The following is a 26,602-nucleotide window of genomic DNA, read 5'->3' on the forward strand; positions in this document are numbered from 1 at the left end:
TGTGTGGCACGTGTAAGGGAGGCCTTGCCTGGAATCTCCTGGCATAAGTGGGGGCCTTGTCATGGTAGAGTTTGTGAACCCCTGGGCTATAGGGTTTGCCTTCACAGTCTCTGCCCTTTTGTCATGTGTCCTTATGGTGAGCATTGCATTCTGAGGCTGGGACTGCAGATTATTATTTATTATTATGAGAACGGAGACCTAGTAGCCTACTACTGGCATTGGATGACCCCATCATCATTTCACTACAATTACCATGTATGTGACAAATAAAAGTACTTGTACTTGTACTTGTACTTGGCTGCAGCAGCCATATTGACATTCTTTTGACAAAATGCTTACGACTGCTGTGAGGGAAATGATTTTGCATCCTCAAATCAACAGAATGTTTTCCCAACAAATATATTTGTCACATTTTGACCAGCAGATGGTACCCTTTCACCACAACTAAACCTAAAAAAAGTTCCCAAATTTTTTAAGACATTTTTGGCTCAGCAATGCCATTGCCCTAACACCAGGGCTAGACATTGGCAATTGCTGGTAAAACCTGGGAGTGGTTAGTAGTAAATTACGTCTCACTAGATTAATGATATGAAACAAACATCACAGTGGTCTGTATTCTGTTGTTTGCCACTTTTGCATCAATTGTTTGTATTAAGATCAAAGGGGGAAAGTATCTTTACTGTGTCCGATTTACATGTAGAAATTATGTGCTGACATCACTGATCCTCTTGGTTTAACATGGTAAGGAAAGAACTGTGAGCAAACTGTAGAAAGCCTGAGTGGCTAGTGGCTTGGGAAAACCACTGGCCACGGTGGCCGGTGAGCAAAAACATTAATGTCTGCCCTACTTTACATCTGCAGCTTGGTACAGGACCAGTTCCCATTTGACTGCATCATTGACCCCATCAGTCTGTACAATGGGCAGCTCAAGGGTGACTCTGCATGTGGAGAATCCAGTTCAATGAAATGACTATTGTGTTCATGAATGTAAATAAATCAGAGATGTTGTATTGTAGGCCTATGCTTTATATGAAAAAAATCTCCGGTTCCGAAATGTCCACGTCATCCACACACGTCCACATAATCTCATCTCAATTGTTATGCAGATTTAATTACATACACAAGATAGGTCATTGTTAGGTTTAAGCTACCAACATTTATCTCTAATAACCTGTACAGAAGAGTCACAGAGAACTTGAGTTAAATTCAACACTTGCAAGGAGGGTGACCAGGAGACTGCTTTCAGTTACAATGTCCAAGATCACTCTGAAAACAGCCTCCTTCTCCTTACGTTTTATTGAAGGAAAGCCCTAGTTACAATTTCGGTTTCAATTGATCTAAGGGGAGGGGTAATTAGCTAAACCAGTTGAAACCAGTTTACACAGTAGCATATTTCTTAGCAGAATACCAGTTTACACAGTAGCATATTTCTTAGCAGAATATCTTGTTATTTAGTTGAAACAGACTGAATGTGACCTTGTCCTTTTCTCCTCGCCTAATCAGAGAGCGGAGTTGAAAAACATTCCTGCTCTCTCTCTCTTTCCCTCTCTCTCTCTCTCTGGCCTGTAGGCACAGAGGAACAACAATGACACATTCATAATATACGCACACACATATGCCTGACTTAAAGCCTGGGGACAAGAGTTAGACAAAGTGAATAACTTATGTACATTACTCCAACATTTCCCTCCTGTTATTCAATTTGCACTATCTCGCAGTTGCCAAACATGATACCTCTGCATTAATCCACTCCATAACAAACAAAATTCATAAACCCATAATACATTCATAAGGGCATTATCCATAAACACACAAAAATACAGATTTTTAAATGGGTATAGCACAGTTAAAACTTTTATGGTGTCATTCTAATCACGTAAAGTTAGGAAGAAATAGAAATCATTCCTATGTTTCGAACATACACATAACTGAAGAAATAGAAATCATTTTCTTGTTCTCCTAATGAAGTTTAAACACACATAAGCAATGTATGACAGGTGCTAATGAAGTTTAAACACACATAAGCAATGTATGACAGGTGCAGGTACCATGGGGGCCGCTAGGGGGGGAAAGCAGCACAGATTCCAAGGGCCCAAGCACTGAGAGGGGCCCCCAAGGGGGCCCAAAAGTTGAATCTCCCATGGGGCCCAACATCCCTGGCAGCGCCCCTGGCAGGCACAGGCAACACTCACCCCACCATCCGTGTGTGTGTCAATTATCCTGGGATCCGTATCCACTCACAGAGTCCATGTCCATAGAAAATGTCCAGCACCTTTTTCGTCTCCAGTTTGTAAGGAAAAACACAGTCTCAAGCTTGCTTCCACCATTGGCTTTGGGAAAGTTAACCCTGTAAAGGTGAGGGCAACGCCTTGTTCACCCCAGCAGCACTGAGACGGACGGAATGTAAACATTCAATCCCTTTTTGATGACAGGTCCACCCCCACCCACAGCAACTGGGAGGGTCTGTCCACGCCAAGTCTCCCTAGATTGCCGTGCAAGAGATGTATCGTAACCCTCACGACAGTGGGCTCAGCACTTGGTTTGGACAGTCTTAACGTGCGTCTGACAGCACTTTGATGAACATCCAATTACTGGCCTAAGCCTTGATTTTGGCAGGACCTTTTCCTGTCGAGATCAACAAGAACAGAGAAAAGTACTCTTACACATAGACATTTATCATAGTCAGTGTATCAGCCAAATCAGCATTGTTGTAAATGAATGTTTCAGGTTAGGTTAGGGGTGAAGTTTCAGAACAATGTTTCATTTAACATGTGCCCTATACACACATTTGTTTGATGCACTGATTAATCCTAAAATATCTCTCCTGTTTGAGATATGTGCCATCCACATGACTCAATAAGACTGAAGTTATTTCCGAAACAGACTTTGAGCACAGTAATTGTCCACACAAAATACCTGTCTGCATCAAACTCTGAAAAAGAAAAAATCAAAAATGAATAAACCAAAAATGAAAATTCTGCCAAACATCTCCCCACACCCTCCATTTCATAGGTACATATATCAAGGCAGGCTTCTTCAAACATTTGCTTAAAGACAGAAGCTCTCAGTCAACTCATCCACACACAGTCAGTAGTGTGGAGGAGGTGCGCAGCTGTAACAGAGTAGAGAGCATTATAATAGAAAAGAAACAAAAAAAACGTTTTGTTAGTGGTGACAAAACAAAACCCAAGACAGACCGACCATTGTCTCATAATCTATACTCAAAATAAAATAGATAGCACTACATTCCGGGAGAACAACAATTATCAAGATCACAGCAAAATTATGAAAAAGAAAATTACTTAATCCCAAAAGTATAACATGAAACCGACTCTGGTCATATCTGACTATTGTGGCTCACGTTTAGAGTACAGTCCATTACTGAATAGGCCATAAACGCAGACTGAAAAAATATGGTTACTGCATCCAATGTAGCCCTGAAAATACTCTATGCACAGATGGACATAATAGGCAGAGAAGCATAACATTAAGCATGCAGTACAAAATTACTTTAATCATAGTATTAGCTGGCCTCACATAGTAGTTAGGTCTGCATAAATCCCTCTGTAACAGAACTAAAACATATTGGCATGCAGTCCTCACTGTCCTTCTGTCATGAGGTCATGATGATTTAGGGCCTAGCCCAACTCCTGCCAATAATGTCAGTACATTCAAAAATAGGGAGTGGAACACAAAGTATGGGAACACCTACCATCAAAACACTACACACAATTAACAATCTGGCACCACAAAGCATCTTACTGCTCACATCGTTACAACAAATAAGATAGGGTGTTTTTTTTTTTTTTTTAGTAATTTGAGAATCCAATAATATTTGTGGATATGTTGAAACGGATATTCAGGTTTAGGGAATTTCCCCCTCTGAGGTCTTAGGTTACCTTGAGCATTGTGCCTTGCACACACTATACATGTTCTACATAAAAAAATTGAATAGGAATTAAAACCATAAGTAGTATATGCTTATATCCCTCCTGTTGAGACATGACTTAGCCCATGGCTCCATCAATTTAAAAGAAAAATGAAACAACCAGACAGACCCTTTACCTACGGTATAAAGGTCAGACCTTGTCTAACTTTAGGTCAAACGTCGCATGGTTTGAAAGAGAAAGAAAAAATGACATGATACATTTTTGTCTAAAAACATGATAAAATTAGACCAACCTTTCACTATTTGCCTTGTGCAAACACTTAATTTTAATCTTAACTTTTGAATCTTTGTTTGTATGAAGTTTCAATCTCAGATTCATCGTTAGTGTACACTAGGTAGGCCTACTTATCTTCACACAGGAAAGAAAAGGGTGTTTCAAGACCCTTACACAGATTAATTCTAAGTATGGCACGGTAACACATATGGTTTACCCGAAAATAACAAACCAAACAATTCAAAACAGTAATGAAATGAAAATACAGAGAGACAACTGTCTCTTCCTTTGTAAATCAAACAAATGAAAATATAAGGATCCCAACGTCCCGAAATTCAAACTTTTAAAAGCAAGTAGAAAACCTTGACATGTCTCATCACCAGGGGTGGAAAGTAACTAATTACTTTTACTCAAGTATTGTACTTGAGTAGCTTTTATGAATACTTTGTACTTTTTAAGTAATTTTTTAAATTAATACTTTTACTTGTACTTGAGTACATTTTGACCCAAGTACTTTACTCAATTACACTGGAACCTGGCCTGAGTACTGAGTAAACAAAAAAATGACTGAGAGACAAAATGCAATGCACAATAATGACACAATCCGCCGGAAATGAAAGATTGTGCAGCATGGCACACAGAATTTCCACTATTTTACTCTCTTGTATCAATGTATTGGATGATGGCTGGTGCCAAGCAAGAGATAGAGGTTATGGAGGACGATATTCAAGAAAATAAACATGACATTCTCAAGAGGAAAGCTAATTAAAAGTAACTAAGTAACTTTTACTCAAATTACATTTTAAGTGAAGTACTTTTTACTTTTACTTGAGTAGATTTTTAGATAGGTACTTTTACTTGAGTACACATTTTCTGTACTCTTTCCACCTCTGCTCATCACACACCTCATTCAATACCAGGCACTGCATAGTGCCAAACATGTGAAGCAATGTTCATACTTATAGTATTAAACTAATGACAATGATAGATATTTGACATAACTTTAAGCTGTGGTATTGTTTTATCCTAGGTCGGTGTTCAGTTTTAGGTTTTATTATAACGGGTGCTGCCCCTTTAATTAATCCAACATCACAGGGTCCCTTAGACCAGAGTTCGGTGGGGACTGGTTTTAGCAAATCTTCCTCCTCCTCTGTGAGAAAGAGGTTTCATCCTTCTTCCTCTAACATGTGTATTCCTGATTGCATAGTCACTGTCCAAAACAGGGCCTTTTTTGGTCAATTTTGTGGAGGAGCTACTGTATATCATGTGTTTAACCCAGTCGCCACCCAATCTCTGACCTCTTCCCCTCTATCCACCAATTTTTCCGCTTCATTCCAATTCAGATTTTTTTTTTTTTTTCTTTGCATAATGGAATATGCGGTGTGCCGTACAATTTGTACAACCCTTTTACAGAGTCTGGCAGTATCTCTGCCGCTGCTGAGGTAGTGTGGACATCTGAATACACATAAGACACTGTTATCTTTGCTGGGGTGACCTTGTCAAGCGCCTCTGTGTATTCAGAGTCTAGTTTTTGCGTATGCCACATTGTAACGTTCAAATCATCTGGGGATTTATGAACTTGCACGTGTTTCACTGCCCCTTTTCCTTTAACTACATGATGATCTTATAAATTACATTGTGCTCCAGACATTAAAATAAAGTCCCAGATCATAATTGCATTATAAAGGACTTGTTGAGTACTTCCACCCAACTCAAAATACATAATAAGGCAAGAAATCCGATGAAATAAAACAAAGAAACAAGTCACAGTTAAAAGTCAATCAAAACAAAATGATAACCTAAATTGCTAGCAATGTTTAGCACATGTGATCTAACTCTCAGACCAGGTCCAAATTAGGTTTACTCACAGCACCTTTGGGCCATCAAATAACGCCTGCGTTATTTCAAGATCTCATAAGAACAAGGAGATAAGAACAAGGAGAAAGCTTCATCTATTCTTTAGAAGGAACAAAGACATTTCGTTAGGCCTACAGTAAATCATGAAAGCAAAACTCTTTTGCAAAGTTAACATGTTCAGGATAGTCCATTTAAAACAATAGCATTTAATGCACAAACAACGAGTAGGCCTATCACAAATATAAACAAATAGCCTTCAAAGTCTCTTCAACCTGCTTCAGCTTTCTTTACGTTCAGTTTCACTTTTCCATTGTTTATACAGACGGGGAAAACCTGGCGAATCCAGATTCCACAATTAAATTACACCTCTTTAAACCGTTCAACCTCAACCAATACCCTACTTGCACAAACCATCAAAAAGAGACCATCGCAACGTTACGCTTTTCTTACACATAAAGGGCCAGGTAGAAAGGGCCCGGTGGCCTTCACCACGGTTGGTGATTTCTCACTTAAGACAATGCATTAAACATTAACAATCAATTGAAAACAGTTGCCTAAAGAAACAAACATAACTCCACAACCCCATTTTCTCCTGCCAAAAATAAATGGGTAAGAATGTGTGGAAAAACAAAATCATGACAAAATTCTAGACCTCAAAGTTGAATTGTAGAATAAAATAAAAGGCTCCTTCTTTTTTTAAAATTTTGTTTCAACATGTGCACTCACAAGCTTCGGCTAACTCTGAACACAATAGAGTACCTCCTAGGGGTGGAACGATTGACAAAATTCACGGTGCGGTTCATATCACGGTATCAAGGTCACGGTTCTCGGTTCTCTACGGTTCTTTTTTTAGTTCGTGATAAATGGTGCACTGGGAATATTAAACCCTATTTATTTATATAACTGTAATTATAAAGTGATGTGCAAGTTGAATCAGCTGTCATCAGCCTTTCAAATGCCCTCTTTCAAGTGGCTAATAGAATCAGACCTATCACTAAATATCCTACATATGGTTTGTATAGGCTTATAATGTGAAAATGGTGTGATTTTAATTGTGTCATCCTCTGATTGGTCTTATATACTAATGTATTAATCAGAGAGACTGGGTAAGATACTCCTAGAATCTCTACTTTACATATTTTTCTGGGCAGTACATGAATTGCGGTTTGCCACGGACTGCATTTCACGGTTCGGTATGGTGTGTGAATTGTACGATTTCGGTTTTCGGTGCGGTTTGTACCATCCCTAGTACCTCCACTAAACACCCAAAGTATGTCTTCCACTCTCAGACATATTATAGGCACTCACTCCACAGATACACACGTACACTCCACAGACACATATACAACCTCTCTCACACACACACAGTGGGGTGTCCCACTAGGACAATTCATACAACAAATAGGGCCCACACAGACAGACAAACAGAGATCACAGTTGTTAGTAAACATATCATATTACTATATGGTATCTGAGACATTAACTGCTCAGTGAGTAATCCAAATGGCTGTCATTTGCTTTTTCACACTAGTTTTGCTATAATTTCAGAGTTTTCAGATCTACATTTTTTGTTTGTTTGTGGGCAATGCCTTGCCCAGTGACCCTTTTCTCCACATACAAAGCATTTATCAAGTCTTTTTCTATTCGTACCGCTTTATCCAATAACACAAAGGTGCTATTGCCGTAGGGTCTTCTTTTTGTACTACTTTCCAGTCTTTACACGATAGTTCTTCCAAGAACTTCTCTATGTCTTTGCTTTGCCCCGTTCCCATTTTGAACTAAAATTTGGCCCAGTGGTTCTTTAATACCTGCAGTATTCTAACACTGGGTTTTTGCAACAAGGTAGCGATCAACGACCGTTGTGGTAAGATTCTCTTCGACCTTCTCAGGTGGAATCTTCTTGCATACGAGCATCCACAAGGGCTCACTACTTTACTCTTGTTGAATTGGAATGAAACACAATCACCTAATGGTAAATGTATTTCCTTTCATACACACTTTCACACTTTCTCAACGCGGAGAACACAGATTTTAACTAGTTTCTTCTAAACTAGGGGAGTCTGCCCTCCCTTTACTTTACGTAGTCCAGTCTTTAACTTGTTCAACAACACAGAGGAGTCTGGCCTCCTATTTTACCTGATAGAGTCTAGAATTGTCAGGGTTTTACTCTCTATTTACCGTCTTTCACATTCAATCCTTTTGAATAAAAGACCTACTCACAATTCTCTGTTCTCTTGGGGTATTCCGTCAACCCTCAGATCCCAGCCTGCGAGGGAGGGACCAGTCCCGCAAAGGGTCTTAGTGCTGTGGCCACAGTCTTCCTGGATCTCACTCGCACGCTGGAATCGTCAGGTATCTTGGAATCCGGTTCGAAAGGACCAATTAAATGTTAGGTTTAAGCTACCAACATTTATCTCTAATAACCTGTACAGAAGAGTCACAGAGAACTTGAGTTAAATTCAACACTTGCAAGGAGGGTGACCAGGAGACTGCTTTCAGTTACAATGTCCAAGATCACTCTGAAAACAGCCTCCTTCTCCTTACGTTTTATTGAAGGAAAGCCCTAGTTACAATTTCGGTTTCAATTGGTCTAAGGGGAGGGGTAATTAGCTAAACCAGTTGAAACCAGTTTACACAGTAGCATATTTCTTAGCAGAATACCAGTTTACACAGTAGCATATTTCTTAGCAGAATATCTTGTTATTTAGTTGAAACAGACTGAATGTGACCTTGTCCTTTTCTCCTCGCCTAATCAGAGAGCGGAGTTGAAAAACATTCCTGCTCTCTCTCTCTCTTTCCCTCTCTCTCTCTCTCTGGCCTGTAGGCACAGAGGAACAACAATGACACATTCATAATATACGCACACACATATGCCTGACTTAAAGCCTGGGGACAAGAGTTAGACAAAGTGAATAACGTATGTACATTACTCCAACAGTCATAATACCCATACTCAAGCAGCTTCCCTGGCTCCCCATCAAGTCATGCATGACCTTTAACGTCCTCCTCCTAAATTCCAAGTCCCTCCATGGTATGGCACCCCATTACCTCACAGACCTCCTTCACCCCTATGACCCCTCAAGATCCCTCAGTCCTCTTCCAAGGGCCAGCTGGTCATCCCTTGTACCAGGCTCAAGTTTTCCATGTAGCTGCTCCTATTTTTTTGAACAATCTGCGCGACCACATCCAGAAGACCCTTCACTGGTCATGTTTAAATAACACCTTAAAAAACATTATATTGAAGAGTGAAGTGTGGGTCACCAGATCAAACAAACAAAAACAGCTGACAGCAAAGCATCAAGGATATCTGGGCTTCCATAACTCCCATGCAATGCCTCTGCCATTGACTTCAATGTTAAACGCATCAATGCAGTGATTAAGACAAAGACAGTCCTAACCAAGTATTGAGTATTGATATGAGAAAAGTACCAAATTCTAACTGATTTGATGTAACCCGAGTTTCTTTCTTTTTTGTCTGAAGAAAATTGTGAATGTATTACAATATTTTAATAATGTGATATCCCCAATTCATGTTTTTTTGGAGCTGGAAGGCCAAAATATGTAAAAATAAACAAATTAATGATTGGAATAGTTCAAAATGTGGGCAATGCATCTACAATCCATGAAAGTTAAACATTATTGATGGAATTATGGAAATAAATCAACTTTTTCATGATATTCTAATTATATGGCCAGGATCTGTATATAGGCCTACTGTAGCTGATGTGAATAGAACAGATCATTTGTCCAGAAATCCCCCACTAAGCATGGCCAAATAACGTCAGCTTATGGATGGGTTCCATCTTACTCAGCTCACGAAGCTGAGCTGAAAATACACAATATTGACTTCCGTTTCCGCCCCCTGGCTGATGGCTGCACAGTGATCAGGCTGCCGACCCCATGGACCCCTAAACAGGGGCGTAGCACCAAATTTGGGGCCCTAGGAACAACCTCTTCCATGGGCCCCCCTACACACACCCCAACCTACCCAACCCAACCCGAACCCCCCCCGCGCGCCGACCTCCTGATATTGTCATCCTTCTTGTCTTCCTCAGAATACCCCTCTATGCTTTCCTCTCCTTCACTTGAATCATTCTCATCTTCAATCATATGACATAATAGACATAATAAAAATATAAAATGTCTTAATCTTTCACATTACCAGTTATGAAAAGTAGGCTATCATATTCATAGGGATGACTTTTAATCACTTCATCACTATGGTGTGAGGGGGAGGAGAGAGACTGATAAATCTCTCTTCACAATGCTTCCAGCCTACTATTTCGTGCACTATGGACACACGAGACATTGATATGTTGAACTGAACTTTCTTCAATGTGCATCGCTGAACAGAAACACAGGCGCTCGCGCGCACATTCGTTCACTTGCACTGCCCCGCACGCACGTCACGTTTGCCCGTATCAGTGTTTGGGAGAGCAAGGAAAAGAGAGCTTTGCCAGCTTTGCCTAGGCTACTGGTAGAAGCTGACTTCGAAATGTCGCTTAAAACCTGCGGTAAAGTACCGTTAGAGTAAATAGAACAAAAGCATCGCTGTTTGGATTTGATGTCGCTCAACCTTTTAAAGTCAGGGCACCCCGAACCTAGTTAGGCTATAGCCTAGGCTATTTATTTCTTTGAAATCATTATTTATTAGGCTACTGCATAACATTTCAGATTTAAATTGGCCAGTAACTATTTCACAGTAGCCTACCTTGTTGTAATTTTCATGAGCACTCAATGCAGATAGGCTACCTGCTCAGCAGTGTGCTTTGCAAACAGGCTCATCTCTTGCGCTTTGCGCAGATTAGAATGGCGTCAGCAACATTCAAAACGCAGACTGGTCCCCAGTCAAAATCTCGTCATTATTTTACCACACTTCAGCTATAACGGGCGTTGTCAGATGGTCAGAGACATGGCCAAGTAACCAGAGCTTTCCTATTGAGAGTGTTGAGACCGCAAAATAAAAGCAGAATGAAGATTCAAGACTGACAGCAGTTCGCACCGCCACCTTGACATTGGCAACTGATGAACATGACGTCGATTAATATCGTTACGAGGACAGAATCAATCTGCAAATTTGATGACCAGGGCGGGCAGCATTGCATCCGATTGAGAAACTGCTTTTCTTCAAGACTAGGATATTAGCTAAAATAGGCTCACCTTCTCTCAAGTTCACACCATTTGCACCTGCTGCAACAGGGGGCATCTTCACGTTCGTGACATTTTCTGAAATTGAGTGGGATTCATTTTACAAATAGCTTTGCTATCATTTGGATATTTGAACCAACATCGACCCATGTTGGTCTTTTGGGACACTTGTTATGAATATAGGCCTATCAAAGACAAATATGGGTTCTATCACAATGATAGCCAACAAAATGAGATTATTTTTTTCATTTGACATCGGCCACACGGAATGGGAATGGGATAACCAGTTAGGTATCCTACTTTGTAGGCTGTAATTTTGACATTTGGGCTCACCTTTCTTGCAAGAAATCAGCTGCAGTTGCTTTCCTTCCTTTTGTTTCCCCTGTCTCTCTTGCCTTTCTATTCTTTTTGTGAAAGCCTGGTGTTTTAGAAGTCTTTCATTGCTAACCGACTGCTGCCTATTATTATATGGTTGTGACGTCATCGGTCGAATGCTCCATTCATTTCAACGGGGCTCCCCAGCGTTCGCACGTCTGTTATTTTTCGATAACGGACGGGTTGGTCTATAACAGACCGCTGTCAATGGCAACAAGACTTTTCACTGCTAAAGCGACTTTTCAACAAGACTCTAATCAGCTGCTGTGATCCACAACACCTGTTGTCCTGGCTACCTAGCTGTTGCCTATGATCCACAACGGCACTGTTTTGTTTTGCGCAGCAACAATCTTTTGACTTAACATTAAATAGGCCTAAAGAAATGTCCCCGCCATGTGTGAATCATTTAAGTATATCCATAGCCTGTTGTGTCTTTACTCCAACATAGTACAATTAAATAAAGGATTCAACTCGGAGGTAAAATGAACATGACTTTATAGATATTCACGGTGGTTGCAATGTACACATATCAATGCACTGGCGGACAACCTATAGATAAACTCAGTAGCTAGGGGAGTGGTTCCGCTGAAGTAAATAGATCCACTGAAAGATACTACACTCCTCCCCTTTTAGATTAATGCTACATAACTAAAAGTAACATAAAATTGCCAATGCATTAAACACAATTTGTTATACACTTGACATATAAGGAAACTTTTTTTTTTTTTTCTTTACAGTCCATAAGTCCCATTAGTGCACTCATAAATCCAATCTTTTTGGGGGTGCCCTGAGTCGCTCAGGGTTACGCCTGGGAACTTGTGGAGTGCTCTCGGTAGGGGGCACTTCCTCTGTAACTGTAGGTGTCACTGAGCTGGGTTCAGAGTTGGTCACAGGATCGGGTGGAAGTTCTGGTTGCTCCGGTGTCTTTGGTTGAGCATTCAACAGCTGATCCACATGACGTCTCCAGGTATGCTCTCCAGTGTTCACCTCGTACATCAGAGGGCCGCTCCTAGTGACTATCTTTCCAGGCGTCCACTTTTCTCCTCTGTAGTCACGAGCCAGGACCTGCTGTCCCACATCGAAGCTCCTTGGCGGTTCACTTGAAAAGCTGCTGAACTGTTTGTTCTGCACTTCTCCCCTCAGGTTTGGCTTCAGAAGGTCAATGTGAGATCTGAGCTGCCTGTTCATAAACAGCATTGCAGGTGTCTGATTTGTTGTTGCATGGACAGATTTGCGGTATACCAGGAGGAAATTGTCAATTTTGTGTTGAAGTGAGATGTCTTCTTTTGTCATTGCTTTTATGGACTTTTTGAATGTTTGAACGAACCGTTCTGCTAACCCGTTTGTTGCTGGATGGTGAGGTGCTGACTTGAAATGCTTGATACCATTCTTTTTCATGAAGTCTTGGAATTCTTCGGAAGTATACTGTGGGCCATTGTCACTCACAATCTGCTCAGGCAGGCCATTCCTGGAGAAGATGGTTCTCAGGACAGAGATAGTCTTTTCTGATGTTGTTGTTTTCATAGGGACTACTTCTGGCCATTTTGAGTGTGCGTCCACAGCTATGAGAAACATAGAGTTCATGAACGGGCCAGCAAAATCAATGTGCACTCTCTGCCAGGGTGCAGACGGCCATTCCCACGGATGTAGGGGAGCCGGTGGCGGTGCGTTTTGGACGCTCAGGCATCCCGTGCAGTTTTTGGTGATGTCCTCGATTTTCTCCTGGCCACCATACGTAGCTACGGGCCAGACTTTTCATCTTCGCCGTACCTATGTGAGCCTCATGCAGACTGTCCAACACTCTGGTGCGGAGCTTGGAGGGCACTACCACACGTGATCCACACATCAAGCTTCCCTGGCAGACTGACAGCTGATCACGTCTTGCTGAAAACTCAGGAAAGCATGGATTTCCATGGGCAGGCCAACCTTGTACTGTGATTTCATACACCTTGGACAGTGTTGGGTCATTCCGCGTCTCTTTTCGTATCATGGCGTTTGTAACTGGCAGCTGGTCTACCAGTGTCGTGTGGAATATTTCTGCCGGGTCACCTTTTGATGGTGGTTCCTCCCCAGATGTCGACAGCGGGAGGCGTGACAAACCATCAGCATTGCAGTGTTGTTTGGTACCCTTGAACTCGATGTCGTACGAGTGTGCTCCTAAGAACAGGGCCCATCGCTGAAGTCGCGCGGCTGACATCACTGGGACTCCTTTCCGTGGATTGAATATTGACAGTAGGGGCTGATGATCAGTCACTAAGGTAAACCTTCGGCCATAAAGGTAATGGTGGAACTTTTTAATGCCCCATACTAGGCTAAGGGCCTCTCTGTCTATCTGTGCATAATTGCGTTCAGCACTGGTGAGGGACCTTGAAGCGAATGCAATTGGGCGTTCAAGTCCATTTTCCATTGTGTGTGACAAGACAGCTCCAATGCCGTACGGGGACGCGTCACATGCTAGCCGGATGGGTCTGGCTGGATCATAGTGGGTAAGCAGCTCGTCAGATGTTATTAGCCTTTTTGTTTCTGCGAATGCCTTTTCACATTTTTCTGACCAGCACCATTCCACTCCTGTCTGTAGCAGCGCATTTAGTGGATACAGCACTGAGGCAAGGTTTGGAAGAAACTTGTGGTAATAATTGATCGATCTGAGTTGTGACACATTTTCAGGTTTGGGTGCTTTCAGCACTGCCTCAATTTTCTCTTGTGATTTGTGCAAGCCGTGCTTGTCGATGACATGTCCGCAGTATGAGATTTCACTTTTGAAAAACTCACATTTCTCTCTCTTTGCCCGTAGGCCATACTCATTCAGCCTGGTGAGTACTTTGCTCAGGTTTTGGAAATGTTCATCATCATTTTTCCCTGTTATGATAATATCATCCAGGTAGCATTGTGTTCCAGGTATGTCCTGGAGCACCTGGTCCATGGCTCTTTGCCAGATGGCTGGGGCTGAAGCAACACCAAACACAAGGCGATTGTATTGGTATAGTCCCTTATGTGTATTGATCGTTAGGAACTTTTTGCTTGAATCCTCCACTTCCATCTGGAGATAGGCCTGTGACAAGTCAATCTTTGAAAACTTCTCCCCACCAGCCAATGATGAGAAGATGTCCTCTATTCGTGGAAGGGGATACTGCACTGTGCGCAGCACCGGGTTAATGCTCACCTTGAAGTCCCCACATATCCGCACTTCACTTTTGCCTTTCTTTATTACGGGGACAATGGGCGTAGCCCAGTCACTCCAGTCAACTTTTGAGAGAATGCCGGACGTCTCCAAGTTCTGCAGTTCGGCGTCTATCTTGGGACGTAGGGCATACGGCACCTGGCGCGCCTTGTGGAATCTTGGGTTGGCATCTTTCTCAAGTTCAATTTTTGCTTTTAGATGTTTTAGTTTACCAATGCCTTTCTCGAACACATGTGCATTAGCCTCCAACAACTGTGGCAGTCTCTGCTCAGGCCTGCGGGTGGAGCTCTTGAGGCCTGTTGAGATATTTAGGGCTTTTATTTCATGCCAATCAAGCTGAATTCTCCTCAGCCATTCACGCCCCAGTAGCGCTGGGCCTGTGGTTTTCAGGACATAGAGCTCTAGCTTGTGTGTTTGGTCACCGTAGACCACATCCACACTCAGTTTTCCTTTTGGTGACACTTTTTCACCTGTGTACGTTTTTAACATCACTGATGACTTTTTCAATGGTAAGTGGGAGAACAGCCTGTCATAATCAGTTTCAGAGATCACTGACAAAGCTGAACCTGTGTCCAGTTCCATTTTTAGTTTCACTCCAGACACTGTTGTCGTGACCCATATTATTTTTCTGTCTTCTTCCGTAATGCTATGCAGCTCTAAGCATGACAGGTCATCGTCCTCACTGCTGTTAGTGTTGTCTGAATGTTCTGTAACTTTGTGCATTTCATTTGCTTTGGCCTTTGATTTAGGTTTAAAACCTTTCTTTCCAGATTTTTCTTTTTGGGCATTTTTTTGCTCTGATTTGCATGCTCTTTCTATGTGGCCTTGTTTGTGGCATTTCCTGCATGTCTTTTCTTTGAACCAGCAGTCATTTGCACTGTGAGACGATTTGCCACATCTGTAGCATTTTTGCTTTTTCCCATTTAAGGACATTTGATGCACTTCGTTTTCTATGCTTTTCTTCTGTAGCTCTGATGCACCCTTCGCTGCTGTTTCCATTGAGATAGCTAGTTCGAGTGCTTTCTTCAAATCTAGCTCTTTTTCTGACAGTAGCCTTTTCTGTGTGCTCGTGCAGTGCATGCCACAGACTAAGCGATCTTGCAAGGCATCATCAAGTCCCGTTTTAAAGTCACAATGCTGCGAGAGCCTGCGCAGCTCGGCCACATACTCTGATATGCTTTCATCTTTCGTTTGATTCCTCTTATGAAATCTGAATCTTTCTGCTATCACTAATGGTGCGGGATTTAAGTGCTTCTGCAACGTGTCAACAATTTCTTTGTAGGTTTTGCTCGAGGGTTTAGCAGGGCTCACGAGATTACGCAGTAGACTGTAGGTTTTAGCTCCCATTAGACTGAGGAGAACGGAACTTTTTTTTGCATCCTCGATATCATTAGCGTCGCAGTACAACTCCACGCGCTCTAAGTATGATTCCCAGTCTTCACTTGAACTATCAAACTCTTCTACTTTTCCAACGAAAGACATTTTGAAATCCAGATATTATCCGTTTATCATTTCACTGTGGGCTATGCACTGTTACTCACGGATCCTTTGCTAGGTTTCGTTTTTGTCTCTTGGTTTCGTTTCATCTCCTGCTTTATTTCGTCCTTTTCTTCCTTCCCTCCGGTTTAAATTTTCATTTCGTGCCGTCGTTTAGGGTCCAGATTACTCGTCGCCAATTTGTTGTGTCTTTACTCCAACATAGTACAATTAAATAAAGGATTCAACTCGGAGGTAAAATGAAGATGACTTCATAGATATTCACGGTGGTTGCAATGTACACATATCAATGCACTGGCGGACAACCTATAGATAAACTCAGTAGCTAGGGGAGTGGTTCCGCTGAAGTAAATAGATCCACTGAAAGATACTACATAGCCTATAATAAGCGGGTTAACTTTCGGCGAGTCGGTCGCTTTGTGGAATAGCAGCACTTCCGCTCCGCGTCGGGGTCTAAAGATTCTCTCTGTCGTGCTGCTATTCCACGGTAGCGACCTTCTCGCCGAACGTTAACCCTTACATAATGACGTGAGTGTTGATTCCGCATATTGTACAATCAAAAGTCCGCGAGAGGGCGGACTAAACCAATGCGTGATAATGGGGGTGTCTGATATAGAATATAGCCGATTTGCAGGCTAGTATATCCAATTCAACAGATGTATTTCCAGAGAACATTGGAATTACATAAATTACCAACATTATTGACATTATTTTTAAAATAATGTTTTTAAAAAATGAAAGAAGAAAAATATTTTCCATGGGAGGGCCCCCGGTGGGCCCCCCAAGTGGTCTGGGCCCTAAGAATGAGTCAGGGTTTTCCCCCCCTGTTCCACGCCGCTGCCCCTAAACCTACAATAACGAACTAATTTGATTGATATTTTACCAATTTTCGTCTTATACATATGTAATACCAAGGACGTGATAAATATGAGTGGAACAGGACGCAAAACAGAGACTTCAAACAAAGCGGCATCGAACTCAAAAGTTAGCAAAGCTAAAGCAACAGAATCTGGTGATTTAATGGCTGAAGTGTTAGCTGAAATGAAACAAATGAGAAGGGATATTTCTGAAAGATTGGACAAATTTGAAGAAACAATTAAGGATGTAAGGGAAGAACTACGGGCATCTGGACAGAGAATGGACGAGGCAGAACAAAGAGTGAGTGACTTGGAGGACCGAAGCATCCGAACTGACAAGCTTCTAGCATACATATTGCGCAAACAACACCGCCTCGAAGCGCACTGTGAGGATATCGAAAATCGCGCAAGGAGGTCAAATTTGCGGATTTATGGTGTGAAGGAGGGTACGGAGGGCAGCGAGAATATGCGCGATTTCACAGAGAAATTACTGAAGACAGCCCTCGGTATCAACGCAGATGAAGACTTGGGCATAGAGCGTGCCCACAGATCCCTCGTCTCGAAGTCTGCGTCAAATGCCCCGAGATCCATCATAGTGAAATTCCTTCACTTCCAAACTAAGCAGCGAATCCTGTTCAACTGCTGGAATAAGAAGGACGTGGAGTATGAGGGCTCTCAGATCAGAATGGACAATGATTATTCGGCGACAGTTCAAAGACGGCGGATGGAGTATGCTGAGATCAAACGGCAGTTAAAAGACCGCGGCATCAAATTCAAGTCCAGATATCCAGCGACGCTCCGAGTCTTTCTCGAGGAGGGAGAGAAGACTTTCGACTCAGCATGGGAGGCCGCGGACCAACTGAAACACTTGGGGATCGATGTGACGCTGTCCGAAGCAGAGCTGATGGACAGAGACCTACAGCAGCTGGGGTTGCCCACTCGACACAACCAAGATAAGGCTCCTATCCCGCGGGCTTTAGTGAGAGATATCCAATCACTCTATGGTTGAAAGTGAGTATGCTGAGCTATTGCATTAGGCTATGCCAGTTTTTGGAGAACCTTGGACTAAAATAATTTCTCACTGTGGAGAAAAATGAGGACATTTTGTCGTGGGGGAAAAAATAAGGACACTTTAAAAAAAATCCTTGAATGGATAGTATCCCTCCCCATTCATTTCTGCTTTTCTAATTTTCTATGTTTTATTTTTTTGTGTGTCTTAAACAGTTTAAAGTCTTGCTTGAACAACTGCTCGTGTTGTCAACAGTATTTTCTTTGGTCCTGACAGGCTATAGCATTATACCAGCTTTTTGAGAGCTTTGGACTAAAATAATTTCTGACTGTGGAAAAAAGAAATAGGACATTTTGTTGTGGGGGGAAAAATGAGGACACTTGAAAAACATGGATGGCAGTATTTTCCCCCCATTCATCTCTAATTTATCCCTAATTTTCTCATTTTTTCCAATTTTGACTTCCTTTTTTGTCTTAAATAGTTTCAAACTGAGGTCTTGTATAAACAACCGCTTAGCCAGTTATGCACATTATAGCCAGTACACTAGCATGGTATCTGTATTTTATTTGAACCTTTTCTGATTATTTTAATGTGAAATTCCAAGGGTGAATATATTTCAAACTCTCTGTTATTGTGTCCTAGCTGCTCATGGTATGTGAAGTGAAAAAGAAAGTGAAAGCAAAAAGTATGTGAATACTATTTCTAATTACTTAAAATATAAGGGGTGGGGGTCCTGGGGGTGGCACAGGGGGAAATAGGCGCAGGGGACTCGTGTCAACGGTATACCTGCGTTGCTGTCTCTACATCAGACAGTTTTGGCCCAGACCTCGATGGTCTGGACACTCCTTTTCTTCTCTGCTATGGCTCTTAATTGTTATGGAGCTGGCAGGGAAGGCCCATTAGAATGTGGGCCACTGAGTGGAAGTTTCTGTTCTTTGTTTGTAGTTAATGTATATAGTTCTTATATTTGTTTTTTTTTATATTTTGTCTTACACACACCACGGGGTCATAAATCCATAAAATATGTTGTCAAAGTCCAACTACATTATCACCAGTTCAATCAAACATGGGTAGCTGTAAAGTAGTCTCATATAATGTTAAGGGGCTGCATAATCCCATCAAAAGAAAAAAAATCTTAAACCAACTCAAACAAATGAAGTGTGACATCGCCTTCCTTCAGGAAACCCACTTATCTAAAGTAGAACATGACAAACTAAACAGGTCATGGGTATCACAAGTGTATCATTCATCACACCCATCAGGGCGGAAAAAAGGTGTTGCAGTTTTGATAAATAGATCTTTTAATTTCTGTATAGACTCCCGTTACAAGGATAAAGATGGGCGCTATGTTCTAGTAAACGGATCAGTGGATGGGGTTGCCCTGTCTTTGCTAAATGTGTATGCACCAAACGAAAACTGTCCTCTTTTTTTTAAGAACATATTTGATTTGGTCTTAGATAAAGCAAATGGGGTCCTGTTGGTAGGGGGGGATTTTAATCTGGCGTTAAACCCCTTGTTAGATAAAAGTTCTACCCAAACCCTACCATATTTATCAACAAGTAGTAGAGCACTTCAAAATAGATGTGAAGAGCTTGGTCTTACTGATGTTTGGAGGCATCTGAACCCTAAAACCAGGGATTACACATTCTATTCTCATCCTCACTTATCATATTCCAGAATAGACTACTTTTTTACACCAAAGACTGAACTATATAGAATAACACATTGTCAAATTCACAACATAACGCTGTCTGATCACGCACCAATTTCTTTGACCTGGAATATAGGAAGGCTCAAATTGCCTAGTAGATGGAGGCTAAACACTTCTTTATTAGGCACATCAGCTTTTAAAGACTACGTGAGACAAGAATTTGTGACATATCTTCAATTTAACGACCGGGATGATACCTCGCCTGTCATATTGTGGGAAGCTGCAAAAGCGGTGCTCAGAGGGAAGATAATACAGTTTGCATCACGTTTAAAGAGGGAAAGAATATCTAAACAAAAAGATCTGGAAGAACAAATAAAAGACCTTGAAAGGCAACACAAGATAAGCACATCCACTGATATTCTTAATAAACTCAAGCAAGTAAAGCAAGAGTTGGAAAATCTATTGACAGAAAAAGTTGAAAGAAATGTAAGGTATTTAAAGCAGAGATACTATGAGCATGGCAATAGGGCAAGCCGTCTGTTGGCATCTCAGTTGAGGAAGAAATGTAGCAGCACCATTGTCCAAAAAATTAAAAATAATACTCCTGATAACCCCTTCGTTCACACACCAAATGATATCTCAGATGCTTTTGCTGAATTCTACAAAGACCTGTACTCAGACAAAGATACAGACAGTAATCCAGATTTAATAAGCGCATATTTAAATATACAACTCCCAAAATTAGACGAAAATGCATCAAAAAATATAGATAAACCCATAACAAAACAAGAAATAGTGGAAGCAATTGGCAATTTGAAAAACAACAAAAGTCCAGGTACAGATGGGTTCAGTAATGAATTTTATAAGACGTTTGTAGATATTGTCAGTCCCATTTTAGAAAGAGTATTCTCTTATGCTCTTGTGAAAGGGGAGTTACCCTCAACTTGGAAGGAAGCGATAATTTCAGTGTTGCTGAAGGAGCGTAAGGACCCTACCCTCTGCGCTTCATACAGACCAATTGCATTATTGAACACAGACTGCAAAATTTTGACCTCCATTCTTGCTAAAAGAGTTGGAACGATCATTACAGACCTAATTCACCCCGATCAGACCGGATTCATTAGTGGACGTTACTTACCAGATAACATCAGGAGACTTCTAAATATTATGGAACAGAGTAAGAAAAGGCAACATCCTTGCATGGTATTAGCAGTTGACGCACAGAAAGCATTCGACCGTGTCTCGTGGCCTTTCCTATTCAAAACATTGGAAAAGTTTGGTTTTGGACCAAAATTCATTGGGTGGATAAAGCTTCTGTATTCTGCCCCTCAGAGCCTAGTAAGGGTCAATGGACACATATCTAATCCATTCACTTTACATAGGGGAACGCGCCAGGGCTGCCCGCTCTCGCCGTTACTATTTGCATTATTTATTGAGCCGTTAGCACAGACAATAAGGGAAGACAAATCTATTAAGGGGATTGAAATAGGTGGGGAGGTACATAAGATTTCCTTGTATGCAGATGACGTGCTTGTATACATATCAGAACCACTGTCCTCTGTCCCCAGACTTATGCAGAACTTCACCACCTTTGGTAAAATATCTGGTTATAAGGTTAATGTAAATAAAACTGAAGCCCTGGCTATGAATACACTTATTACACAACAGATAAGGGATGCATTTTCATTTAAATGGCCTAAAGACGGAATTACATATTTGGGGACCACAATCCCTCAAAATATAGACAAATTATTCGACGCCAATTTTAGTAAACTGATAAATAAAATATCTGCTGATCTAGACAGATGGAATGTACTTCCTCTTTCTCTTTCTGGCAGAATAGAGTGTATAAGGATGAATGTACTCCCAAAACTTTTATTTCTTTTTCAAGCCTTGCCTCTTGTACTCCCAAATAAAACATTTACCACCTTAGATCGTCATATTTCCAGATTTATCTGGCAAGGGAAAAAGCCAAGGGTCAGATATAAATTGCTACAACTACCTAAAAGCCAGGGAGGTTGGGGTTTGCCCAACCTGAAAAAATACTGGTGGGCCTGTCAATTGAGGGCCCTAATTGTATGGATGGTAGACAAGACAGACACCAGATGGTTGGAAATTGAGAAGAATTCCTGCTCTTCAATACAATTGTCAGAAATACCTTTTACAAGCAGCAAGGATATAGATGATTCACTCAGTAGATGGTCTAAAACTACACCTAAAGCATGGAGGGAAGTGCAAAAATCGTATAATCTCCCTGTAACATCAGGTCTTTCCAGTATTGCCCATCTTAAAGACTTCATCCCTCTCAAACTGGACTCAGGATACAAAAAGTGGAAACACCTAAATCTTAACTTTGTAAATCAACTTCTTGGAATTATAGAACTGAAATCATTTGAAGAACTAATGGAAGAGTTTAACATACCTAAAACGGACTTTTTTCGATATCTTCAAATTAGAAGTTTTTTGACAAAACATCCTGATTGGGATAAGATAAACAGATCTGACACTAGCATAGAGAAATACTTGGTAAGAATTCAAACACAAAGATGTATAGGAAAGCCTATCTCTATTTTGTACAAAATATTTTCCAGCATGGCTCAAGAAAACAATTTCCTTGTCAAAGAAAGATGGGAAAAAGAGTTTGGTATGTTAATCATGGACGACATCTGGGAGAATATCTCTTTGCAAATACATAAAGTCACTAATGCCAATATTTGGAGAGAGTTTCAATGGAAAATAGTCCATAAGTTCTTTAGAACACCTCACATCATCTCTAAATTTAATCCACTTCAATCAGGGGCCTGTTGGAGAGCTTGTGGGGAACAATGTGCTAACCACCTTCACATTTTCTGGAGCTGCCCTGTCTTAAATGACTTCTGGAAGGAGATACTTGACTCTATAGATAACATTTTCAGCTCCACAATAGTGAGGGGTCCGTTCTTGGCCATTCTGGGTGCAGTTCAAACTCAGACCATGAGCAAAAAGAGAATATACTTGTTGCATATTCTTCTTGCTGCAGCTAAGAAGTCTATCACGCTTAGTTGGCTCAAGGTGGATCCACCAAGATATGATACTTGGCTGGACATAGTTAGGGGAATATATACAATGGAGAAGATAACATTTAAATTAAGACTACAGGAGGAACAATTCCAGGCTAGGTGGTCTCCATGGTTGAGAGTTATAGAGGGGGAGGTCAGTTCTTGAGGATGGGTTTTCTAGTGTGAACTATTTCATACAGTGTTTACAGCAAGATGATGTAACTTATTGGTTGGATGATACCTTTTATGTACCTGCTTGTGGTGTGTGTGTGTGTGTGTGTGTGTTTGTTTTTTTTGTTTTTTTGCTCTGTAGTTTTGTTTCCTTTATTATTGTTATTATTGTGTTTTTGTTGTTAGTTTGTGTGTTGTGACTGTCATTTTTCACATGGGAATTTCACAATGTGGGTATGTGGCAATTTTTGTATGTTTAAAGATCTACAGGAGTACTCTTGTGAATGATAAGAAAATTCTTTCAATAAAAATTAAAGTTGCAAAAAAGAAAATACACAATATTAACACAGTAGGCTGCAACAGTTGCTCCTGATTGTCTTCTGGTACAGCATCCTAATGAAACCTCAGTGCATTTACCCATTAGCAGTTCAGGGACAGAATTATCAGTTGCCACTTGCCAGTCTTGGCTGTGCGCTGGTGTTGCCCGCTTCCCAAGTTTCAACCTCAGTTTCACTTTCGGTGGTGCTTGAAGCACCAGATGACCATGTAGCAAGTGACCCTCTTTGGTGATGCGTTCTCTCCATACCATGGGTGACACGGGGCATTACGTGGCTGACCCAGAAGAATCTTACAATCTCTAGCAGACCCTTCTCTAGGTTCTGTCTTTTCATAGTCTCTGCCCTTTTGTCATGTGTCCTTAACATGATGAGCATTGCATTCTGAGGCTGGGACTCTCGTGTATGTGTAGATCAGTACTGAGACAGAGTGCAGGGTGGTTAGGGTGGTTATGGCTGCAGCGGCCATATTGACATTTCATCTGGCAAAATGCTCACCCCTGTGAGGAATGCTACTGGTTTTACATTATTAAATCATACAGTTGCATTTTCAGCAAATACGCCTACAATGTATGTAAAGATGGTAACCTTTCACCACATTTTGAACCAGATTCTTTTGCCTGAGCATTGAGGCTTACCATTGCATTTACATTTGCAGATTGGTACCCATTGTCTGTGTATTTGACCTTACACCATGCAGCATAATGAGCTCAATGTTGACTGAGATGCTGAGAATGCAGTTCAATGAAATAACTGTTAGTGTTGCACCGATACCATTTTTTGGCCCCGATACCGATACCTGATACCTGGCTGTGCAGTATCGGCCGATACCGATACCACCCTATTTGAAATGTATATACAGGTATACATGAAGGGCTGTAGTGCATACTACTTGGATGTAAAATCATTGCATGGATTTGTCAGGCTGCTGCCTACCTTTGTGAAACAGGAAAAAGACTAATACAACGTGAATCCAGCAAAACTTTTTATACTTTTTAAATACCTCTATGAAATAACTAACTCAAAGGCACCTGTAAATGGTATCGGTGCCCTATTTGTTGGTACTCGCCGATACCGATACCACCATTTTAGTGCCGATCCACCGATACTGGCATCGCTATCGGTGCAACACCAATAACTGTATTGTTTCCATAAATCTGAAGGCTTTGAATTAAATCAAATTATCCCATTATCCCTGGTTCTGAAATGAGTCCACCAGGAATTTGTACTGCCAACTGTCCCATTTATGGTGCTTTATTGTTTCCTGGGTCATATTTTTGTGACTTTGTCCATGTCCTTATTGCTTTCTCCCTTCTTATCATAGTACCTCTTGTCGGTTTAATGTTTAGTCCAACTCCCCTGTGAGAGACCATTGTGTGATATTCTTAGTACAACAGCTGTGGAACAGTATTTTGCTTAGTGTAACTGTAAAGTCAGTTTCATTTTGTTTTACAGCTGAATATCATTACAGACAGCCAGTTCATAACTGAAAAAAATATCTATTTTATTTTGTAACACATATGACACAACTCAACATCTTTGTTACACGTAATAAAATCAACAACTTTGTACATCATCATCCAACATTTTGAGGACTTGATTAAACTCCTGAAGCAAAAAGGCCTTCTAAACAGTATGTACATACAACATATTGTCAACATTTGAAATTGTTTCATGTAAAGGTTTGGTTCATTATATTCTGACATTTAGGAAACATGGAACACTAAGGCTAAGCTGCTGTTAATTCCATGGACAATTGTAAATTTATGGAATCCTCTGAACTTCTGACATGTATTAAATCTTTCTTTTTTATTATTACTATTTTTTTCTCTACATTTTTTAAGTGTTTAGTAGATTAATCAGTCTGTAGGACACCGTCATGATTATTCTGTCCTAGGAGCGTTGAGAACTCTGTTGTTGAACGCGGTCCTGACTTTCTGTTTTTTTTTTTTTCATTTTTTTCATGCTTAAGCAGTGATTCAGTCTCATTTGCAGTTGGCTCATGTGAAGATGGGCTTATGTGTATATCTACCGAAATGGGTATTCCAGTCGTATATCTATTTGAAGATGCATTTCGTTCCACGTCACAGACTTCTTCTACTCTTTCTGGACTTTCTGAGAACTGGAAATCATTCTGATGAACATGTTCAGGTGTAATGTTTTCAGTATCTTCAGGGGATGCTTCATTATGCTCTGGGGCATCAATGTCTGTTTCTGCTTCAGGCACAGGTTCTGATGGATCCCCCTGTTAAACAGTTATTCTGATGAGACAGTGATACAGTATATAGAAATCTCTCTCTCTCTCTCTCTCTCTCTCTCTCTCTCTCTCTCTCTCTCTCTCTCTCTCTCTCTCTCTCTCTCTCTCAATAGCATTTCAATATTGTAGTGTACTTTTTATGGAATGTTTGGATTCATTCATTACCGGTGGAATGTGTGATCCAGCTGTTGGAAGAGAAGGCTCCTTTGCTAGTTTCTCAAATGCCTGTGCAGGATTTTTATCCTTCAAAGTCTGTTAAAGGTATTGTTAAAAGGCATTGTTAATTGAGTGCTAACATTAGTCATTAGCAAGAAAGTACAGTATACAAAATTAGAATCATGACAAGATTCCAAGCAATTACTTAATATTGTGTAGTCCTACAGCAGTAGCATTAGCTCTGCTGGTTCCAGTTTAAGATTAGCTTTACATGAACTTATGGTCATTTTCAAGTTTTATAGGTCACGCATTAGTTTCATAATTTGCCCATCCAAATGAACATAATTCATACACTATTTAGTGCTCAAATGAAATATACAAGTTTAAAATATTGTATGACAAACCTGTACCCAGCGTCTATAACCATGCTGCTGGCATACTGCCAATTCTGTGTTAATTCTGGGGAAATAATTATACCAAAATGGGTGTAATGACACTGGCATGTAAACAAACAAACCAATTGTAAGAATTACATTGTAAGAAGAAGATAAACAATTTAATTGTAAAGGGTAAAACTCTGCCACCAGCAATGCAACTATTGTCGACAAATTCAGTGAGTGTGCTTTAAAAGGACATACCTTTTCTGACAAACTCTCCCTAAATAAAAAAAAAAGACAATTACTTTATATTATCCACAAAACCTATAGTATGATTGCAATGTTGTGCACTAATTGTACTCACAGTAAGCTTGGCTCCATGGAACAATCCAGCCTATTAGAAAGGCACACTCAAATGGTAGAACTACCACTCGAAGGTCTTCAACAGTCCGCTGTCCTTTTCCTATAATGAATAGAAGTCAATGTTATCACTAATCACTATAATAAATATCACATTTCTAGTTACAGGT

General features: G+C 40.8%; 1 pseudogene; it reads right to left on the reverse strand.

Moving 5' to 3' along the window:
- Nucleotides 1–12,302: 12,302 nt before the first annotated feature.
- On the reverse strand, nucleotides 12,303–15,306 carry LOC134438689 (uncharacterized protein K02A2.6-like; annotated as a pseudogene).
- Between the last annotated feature and the right edge of the window lie 11,296 nt (nucleotides 15,307–26,602).

This window comes from Engraulis encrasicolus, chromosome 22, assembly GCF_034702125.1.
Source record: "Engraulis encrasicolus isolate BLACKSEA-1 chromosome 22, IST_EnEncr_1.0, whole genome shotgun sequence".
NCBI classification, from domain to species: domain Eukaryota; kingdom Metazoa; phylum Chordata; class Actinopteri; order Clupeiformes; family Engraulidae; genus Engraulis; species Engraulis encrasicolus.